We start from the raw sequence: 9,143 nt of genomic DNA, 5'->3' as shown, positions 1-9,143 counted from the left end.
ACATTTAATGGACTTCGAGGAGATTATGAACACCTTTCAATACAATGGTGTGTCACAAGATGTAGTGTATCTAAGGGCATTCCCCTTTTCTCTTAAAGATGATGCAAAGCAGTGGCTTCGAAGCTTACCCACATGATCGATAAGAACATGGGAAGACATGACCAGAAAATTCCTTGACAAATATTTCTCCTCAACTAAGACGGGCAAGTTTAGAAGAGAAATCCATAACTTCTGCCAGAAAGAGAATGAAACTGTTTTTGAAACATGGGAGAGGTTTAAGGTGATTGTTAGAAAGTGTCAACATAGTGGAATTGAACTCTGGATGCAACTCCAGGACTTTTGGGATGGATTGACACCGGCCTCACGTAGAATATTGAACAATGCAGCTGGAGGCCCGTTGATGAAGAAGACTCCAGATGAGATAGTTACAATTCTTGATGAGTTATCTGAAGATGCTAATCAATGGACCTCTGAGAGTGCGGAAAGAAGAAGATCAACTGGTGTTCACCAGGTTGATGCTAACACATCTGTGCAGGTACAACTTGATGCTATGGCCAAAGAGATAAGGAAGATGACCTTAGCCTCGATACAAAGTGAGCCTCATGCAACTTGTGATATATATATGGAAGAGGACACCCTACTCATGAGTGTCAAGTCTCAACCGAGGAAGTAAATGCTGTGGGAAACAAAAATTTCAATGCAATGGGTCAGTGTCACCCCGGTTTTTCATGGAGTTCACCTGGAGGTACCGTGAATGTTTGGTAGAAAAATAACTCTAGACCGCAGGGACAATGAGCTCCAACATACCAAAATCAGCAGAGGCATCAATTTTATCCCCAACAGCCCATTCAACCTGGTATAGAGGATCAAATGAAGGCTTTCATTATCAAGATAGATGAGAGGTTAGACGCTCATGGAGCAGCTATCAAAGAATTGGGCACTGGTTTGCGAAACCTGGAGAGACAAGTGGGCAAATTGCAATAATATTATCTGAGAGGGTTCCAAGCACTCTCCCCACTGACACTGAAAAGAATCTCAAAGAAATAGTGAATGTTGTAACTCTGAGAAGTGGGCAAGTGTTGAAAGATCCCACCCCTATCCAAAAAGAGGTAATACTTGAAAAAGAAAGTGGGGAGCAACTGAAGAATGATGTTGATAAAAAGAAGAAAATCCCGATGAAAACTGAGAAAAAGAAGAAGGAAGAAAAAGCAAAAAGGGAGGAACCTGAAGAGAACGCACATATGCGTGCTCTACCTTTTCCCCAAAAGTTATATAGAGAAAAGTTGTACAAGTAATTTGAGAGATTTCTAGATGTGCTGAAATAGGTTCATGTAAACTTACCATTTACAGAAGTGCTCTCACAAATGCTTGCTTACGCCAAAATTTTGAAGGAGATCCTTACAAAGAAGAGGAAAATCGAGGAGACCTCAGTGGTCAAGATCACAGAGCATTGAAGTGCTCTTACAAAACAAACTCCCACAAAAGTGTAAAGATCCAGGGAGTTTTACTATATCTTTCTCTGTAGGAACTATTCATTTTGATAAATCATTACGTGATTCTGGTGCCTCAATTAATTTAATGCCTCTATCTATTTACAGGAAACTAGAGAAGAAGATCGGAGAGATAAGGTCTCCACAAATATCTTTGCAGCTGGCAGACCAAACGACTTTAATACCAGAGGGGATAGTGGAAGATGTGTTAGTTCGGGTGGATAAGTTTATATTTCCTGTAGAATTTATAGTGGTGAATATGAAGGAGAACACAGAGGTTCCCCTCATCCTAAGAAGACCATTCTTAGCGACGGGTAGAGCTATATTAGATATACACGAGAAGAAACTCATGCTTAGAGTGGGTGAGGAGACTGTGACTTTTGAGATGAATGTAGGGAAGAGGGCAAAAAAGGAGAGACCAGCTACTTGTGTTGAGTGGAAAGTAAAGGGCTTGAAAGAGAAGGCTGCACTGAGTGAGAAATATAAGTGTGGGGTGTACCCCAAGAAGGCTGAGAAGAATCTGTCTACATGGATGTGCACATTAGTTCCAAGGCTAGGAATGGAGCCCGACTTTGCCTCAGACCCAGACTACATGTTCAGGGAAGTTTCCTTTACCTTATGCTTTTTAATTGTGTGTCATGGGGACATGATACAACTTAAAGTGTGGGATGGGGGATATTATGTATGTATGTATGTATATTAGTTTTCTGCTTGGTAGTTGTAGTAGCTAGAGATAGAAAACAATTAAAAAAAACATAAAAATTTTAAAAATAATTTCAAATTTTCCCGATGATGGATATCATTTGACGGCTTTCTTGAGGGGTTAAAGTCGAAAGAAAAAGATAAAAAGATTTTTTTTTGTCAGTATAATAATTCCCCCTTGGTTTTTCTGTGTCGCGATTATTTTCCAAGGGTTTTGTTTGAACCGGGTGTAGTTAGTTTTTATTTTTGTTAGGAGTAGGAAACCTTGTGCTATGAATTGAATTGAAGGCAATATCTCTTAACTTTATGCTGCCTTGAGAATAGTAAGTGCTTTAGTTGTGACACTTAGGCTCAGTTTTTGACTCTTGTATAATTACCTTAAACTGTATGATCTTAACTTTGCTTAACTGCTTTGACTAGAGTGTCTTGATGATTCCGATTTTGAGTGGGTTATGTGCCATGTGTGTGTGAGATTTTGTGTTATTATGTGCATTCAATTTGATGTCTAGAACTTGCCCTATGTGTTTGCAAAATTAAATAGTAGTTGTATTCAGTCTTGGAAGTGATATAGGTATTTCTTTGTTGAGCCAGTTATATTCTTTTACCCACCTAATTGCTATGTATCTTAGTTAACCCCTTTGTGCATGTAATCCTATTTCTTTGGCAACCACATTACAAGCCTTACCCACTTGTTTGAATTGACCATCTATATGAACCATTTACCTCTCGTGAGCACTTGAATTTGTTAAGAACTTTGTAAAAGTTGAAGTGTGGGGTGGTTTGTTTGGATTTTGAGTGGAACTAATACAATAAGGAGAAAGGTGCACTATATTGAAAAAGTAAGAGCCACGTGAATTGAAAAAGAAAAGGAAACAATAGTGTATTGTTGTAAAAAATATTCTTTGATAGTGGTAACTCTTGATGTATTTGTGCCTAAAGAAGTAGGGAGTTGATGTATATTGATGTGAAGGTGGAGTTATGGTTTGACATAAGTGTGGGGTTTTGAATGGCTAATTGTATGTATTAAAGTGCTTAGGGAGGTGTAGTCACTCTTATATCTAAATGTATCCTACCCGGCCCGCAGCCTACATTACAACCAATTAAAGTCCTACTTGATCCTTGACTGAATGAGCTCAATTAGTAGAGTAGTATACTACGGGCAAGCCTATGGTACGTCTATTGTGGCATATGAATGTTGTTTCTAAGAGTGAGTGAATTCTTTCTATCTTGAGATCCCGATTGTTCTTAGATTTGATTGTGTGTGGAACTACTCTCTATTGTGTGTGAGGGCACTTGATTCATGAAGGAAAGGTAATTTTGTTGACCTCTGTGTTAGAGTAAGTGAGCAGGTTATAAATAATATGTGGTGCTTGTGATTCAAATCTTTAGGCGAGGATGTTACGTTAGAGTGCTTAATCTGTTTTAAATATTCTTGGTATGATGATTTATGAGAGTTGTTTAAAAAGGTCATGTCTATATGAAGTGTAATTTGATTTCTCGAGGACGAGCAATGGTTTAAGTGTGGGGTGTTGATGGTAGGCTATAATCTTGTGTATTAGTCACTTATTGCACTATAATTCAATGCACTTTACGTGTGTCGAGCTTTAATTGCTAGTATTTTGCATTTATTGTGTGTTTTATGCCTTGTAGGAGTGATTCCGAGGTATATAGATGTTGTTGAACTAATTCGAGCTATTTAGAGCTTTCAAGTCTGAGTAAAAGCCCAAAGGATTAAACCGATATCGTGTTCGGGGGTCGAGGATAAATTCTGGAAGTCAAAAATCAAGGAAGAAGCAACAAGTGAAGAAATGCACTAGCGCGACGCACTGGGCGATGCACTGGGCGACACAATAGTGTAATTTTATGTCAGGAATTGACAAAGTTTAGAGGATGGGTTTCTGAGGTCTGACAGGAAAAATCACTAATGCTACGCACTGGGCGACGCATAGTGCGACATATAAAAATTTATAAGCTAGCAAGTTTTCCTATTTCGGCTAGGAAAGGGTGATTTTATCTAGGCCCAACCCTACTTGGTATAAATACATGGAAAAACGTTATTTTCTGGACTTTTGACATACTTTAGACATAAGGAAGCTAATGAGGAGTTGGAGGAGCAAAAGCACAAGGATTTTATCAGTCCATCCTCACTCAAGACCCGAGTTTGGATCGAATTATGTGTTTCTATACTTTAATTATATTTATGACGAATCGCTCCATATCTATGGAGTATTTCTCTCTAGGGTTTGATGGATTTGGTGTATTGATGCTTGTTTGTGGATTATAACTCTAGTTTTATGTATTGAAGCGTTTTTGAATGATTTAAGTGTTGTATCTACATTCACTAGTTCATGTAATCGAGAGAGTCATAACTTGTGATATCTTTCCATTATATTGTTGAATAAGTTCATTAATTCTTCTTAGTTATCAAAAGAGGCTAGTTGAATCATTGATTAAACCTAGTTAGGAGGATAATCGAGAGAGGTTCTCCTAAAGACCAATCCACTATGAATTCTTGTATATCTTCACGTGCTTAAATTGGTTCATCTTGGGAGGTTAAAACTTAATCGAAAGAGGAGTTTTTGCTGAACGTTTGAACTAATAATTGAGTGAATTCGAGAGACTCACTTGAATATTAGAAGTGAATTATCTAGAGTTAGATCCTAAATAATTATCTTGTACATATCCTCTCAAAACCCTATATTCTCCCATTGATATCTTTCTTTGCTTATTCTTTGTTTTGATTGTCATTAGTCAATAACTTTAGACTCTTAGTTAATTTTAGTTAGAAATTATATAAATCTCAATTGTTGATCATCTTGGATAACAATCAAGTTAGAAACTACGAGAATACTATTTAAATCCAATCTCTGTGGATACGATATTATACTATACTATATTTGATTAGCGAGCATAATTTTAAGTGGTGTTTTGCGCTCATTAGTATTCCGTCAAAAGCTTATAAATTTAAGTAATTAAACTAACAAGTTGAGTTCAAGTAATTAAATTATTACATGGCAAGGTCCTAAGTCTACCCAGACATAAACATGAATATAACTATGTACATACTCTCTTCACCTCATGCGTACGTACCACTCACAACAAGTAGTAAATAACAATTAAAGTACATACGAGGACAATTCCCTTTTACAAGATTAGGCAAGAGACTTATCTTGTTTTCAAGTCCTCTTCTTAGCCCTCAAACCACACCAATGGCCTCAAAATAATGCCGAGCAACCCGAAACTAGTCAAAAGTCGTACAAACTAATCAATATATGCTCAAATCGAAAAGTTCCTAAAAGTCATCCTCGAGCCCACGTGCCCGGATTCCACAATTTTTGTAGATAAGTGTAACCAATGACCTTACGAACTCAAGTATATAATTTCTACTATTCCATAATCAATTTCGTGGTCTAATCCCATTTTTATCAAACCTTAGGTTTTTCAACATAATCCCGTAATTTTCCAGAATTTCTATGTTTAAATCTACCTATAATCTATGTATTATACTCACATTAGGTATAAATCACTTACCTCAAGATGTTAGGTGAAAATCCCTCTCCAAAAAGCTCTAAAATCGGCCAAACCAATGTGAAATGAGAGAAAATGAGCCTCAGTCCCGATTTTAAAACATGTTTCTGCCCAGTGGTCCTTCTTTGCGATCGCAAAAGGTGACCCGCAATCGCAAAGGCAAACCAGCCATCGCCCAGAAAAGTTTCCTTTGCGAACGCGACAGGACCATGGAGATCGTGATACTCAATGCGGCTTACACTTCGCGAACGTGATGGCCAAGACCTACTCCTCCCCCTGGTGGCCTCCCACTACGCGAACACTACCCAGCGATCGCGAACGCGAAGGCCAGTGGCCCCAAAGCTTCGGGGTCAAGACTCCTATTTTGCAAACGCATAGAAAAAAAAATATTCCAGTCTAAATCCTTCATCGCGAATGCGGGAGACCCTCCGCGTTCGCGAAGAAGAAAACCAGTAGCAGAAAATCTGCCATTTTGGACATAACTCCGGGTGGTCTGAAACACACCCGAGCCACCTGAGACCCTGTCCAAAAGCACCAAAAAGTTCATAAATAGACCTCGGACCTGCTCGAAGCCTTGGAACACCTAAAATGACATCGAAACCAAGAATCGCACTCAAAACCAAATTAACCAACCTTTGAACTTCAAACTTCTTCAACTAGCTACGAACACGACGAATCATACTTAGACAACTCTAAATGATTCCGAATTTGACGCACAAGTCATAAATCACAATATTATTCACATGTTCGAAATCCAAAACAGGCATCAATAACACCAAAGTCTACTTCAAATAACATTTAAGAAACTCTAAAACCTTTAAGGCGCTAACTTTCAACATTAAACGCTGAAATGCTCCCGGATCACCCAAAACTCAATCTGATCACATGCCCAAGTCTAAAATTATCATACGAAACTATTGGAATCTTCAAATCCTGGTTCTGAGGTCGTTTACTCTAAATATTGACTCAAGTCAAATTTGGCCACCTTAGGCACACTATTAAGGAACTAAGTGTTTTGAATTCAACCTGAACCATTAAAAAACTAAACCAATTATACTCGTAAGTCATATAACAATAAAAAAACATACGAGAAATCTTAAATAGGGAAACGAGGATCTAAAAAGAAAAATAACCGGTAGAATCGTTACAATCCTTTTCTATATAAGGCACTAAACAACTACTCAAAAATTCATCATTCATTTGAGCCCAATCTGTCTTAATCAACTGCATTGTCGAAAAAGCTCTCTCAATTCTAGCAGTAACAGATGACAAAAGTAAAGCAAATTTCACAAGTTTAAAAACAAGAAGATAAATCCCATGCTTCTTTGTCTCTACTAATTTCGTGGAAAGATTACCAAGTCCCCGAAGACCTAAAAACCTTTTATCATGATCTCGGACATCAACAATATATTTATGAACCTGAAAGCGAAGGTTGACGATAAAATATTTATCAAAATCATTAATATATAACTCAGCTAATTTCAATATCTTTTTAATGTCAAAATTTGCAAAAGAGTCAGTTGGTTTCAAGCAAGCAACTCCAAGAAGCAAATCGGTTGTCACCTTATCAAAGCGAGTATTAAGTTATTAAAATTTTCAATACTTTACGAAATACCTCAATAAGGTAGTAATGTCAAACAATGTACTCAGAAACTCTACGACGTGATCTTCCAGAAATAGCATAAAGCTCATTAAATTTAGGTATGAAAATATCATATTTCATACAAAATTTAGATACATCATCAATAAGTGAATCTCAACCTTTGTCTCTCAATTCTTGCAATTGATCCTTTAACACTCCAACAAGTAATATGGAATTTGCAATATCTTGATTCTTCTTTTAAAAGGCTGCATTAAGCTCATTTGTGATTGCTAAAATAGTACACACTAAATGCAACATGAAGACAACTTCAAATGTTAAACATGCTTTAAGGTATCTCTATGCCTTGCATTTTTCTTGAAAATGTACATCAATAGAAATAGCATCAAGCACATCAATAGTAGGGCCCAATATAAGAATAAAATTATTAAAGGATTTGTAGTAATATCCCCATTGAGTATCACCAGCTCTAGCAAGCCCCAATTCTTGATTCAAACCCTTACCAGTTTCAAGCTCACCTTTATGTAATGCCTCTTCTATTTCTTCTGCTTGAGATTCACAAAGTTTATCTCTACGCTTGAAAGATGCTCTGTCACGGCCCTAAAATCCCACCTTTAGGATCGTGATGACAGCTAATCTTTAAGACTAGGTAAGCCTAACACATGATGAGATTTAACAAAAATAACCAACTAAAGTGCTAAACATTAGCTGATAAATGAAATAACATAGCTGAACCGAACAATAGTCATACAACTCCAAAATCGGTAGTACAGAGTCACAAGCTCTACTGAGAGTAAACTAGGATCTCAACTACATCACTGTTTTGAAATGAAAATAAATAGTAGCATATGATTGCCAGAAGGTGACTCTGAGGCTTGCGAGGGTCAAACATGTATACCTTAAAGTCTTTGCAATGTCTGAATCCACTCACTAGCATCCAACACAGTTAGACGTATTTGGATATACACAAAAATATACAGAAGCGTAGTATGAGAATACCACAACGGTACCCAGTAAGTATCGCGATGAACCTTGGTCGAGTAGTGACGAGACACAAGTGATATTGGGCATATTTCTATATCTTTTAATATTACTTTACCCATGTTTTAACCACTTTTTAGTGCTATTTGGTATTAAAAATGCCCAACATGTGTTAATTATTGGTTTTATGACTAAGTAAGTTGCGTGCAATAATTTAGGATATTTGTAGTGCAAACATATGAAGAAAAGATGCTCCAGCTATAGGAGAAGAGGGTGGATGCGTCACATTTTACCTTGGAAAAAAGGCTATTTGGCGCACCCTTAGCAGTGAAGTCGGAAGAAGGCATCTACTTAGCATCCACACCTGGGCACAACAAAGTTGAGGGAACAGAGGGTGGACACGAAGCATCCACCCCAACATGCGATGCTGAGAAGTTGAAGCTGAGGCGGACGCGAAGCATCCACCCCAGCATCAATCCCTGAAGCTGAGTCGGAATAAGAAAAGGAAAACTTTGGCCCACGACCTTTGTATGCAATATATAAGCCAAAAACACTTCTTTTAGGTCATCTAACACACTTAGAAGCAGGAAAAGCCATCACATAGGTTTGAGACCGTGGAATTCGTCTTGAGTTCTTCTTTTTCCCTTCTTTTATTGATTTTTATGTATTCGTGGGAATTATTTGAGATTTCTACCATAACTATGTGTGGCTAAACTCATTTATTCTGGGGTTATAGATTTACATAATTGTTGATATTTGAATTTTTATTTGACGAGTTAATTTTTCATATTGGGGTGTTTATTCATATCCTGATTTTAATTGTTTTACTGCCTAGCTAACAG

At 37.3% G+C, this 9,143-nt stretch overlaps 1 non-coding gene across 1 annotated transcript; it reads right to left on the bottom strand.

The window, feature by feature from the left end:
- Positions 1-205: 205 nt before the first annotated feature.
- LOC117280902 (small nucleolar RNA R71) lies at positions 206-312 on the bottom strand. Its single transcript, XR_004511491.1, has one exon. It is a non-coding gene; the product is annotated as a small nucleolar RNA R71 (small nucleolar RNA).
- Between the last annotated feature and the right edge of the window lie 8,831 nt (positions 313-9,143).

Source organism: Nicotiana tomentosiformis, chromosome 12 (assembly GCF_000390325.3).
Source record: "Nicotiana tomentosiformis chromosome 12, ASM39032v3, whole genome shotgun sequence".
NCBI lineage: Eukaryota > Viridiplantae > Streptophyta > Magnoliopsida > Solanales > Solanaceae > Nicotiana > Nicotiana tomentosiformis.
The sequence above is the reverse complement of the archived record's forward strand: the minus strand, read 5'-3'. Positions and strand labels throughout refer to the sequence as shown.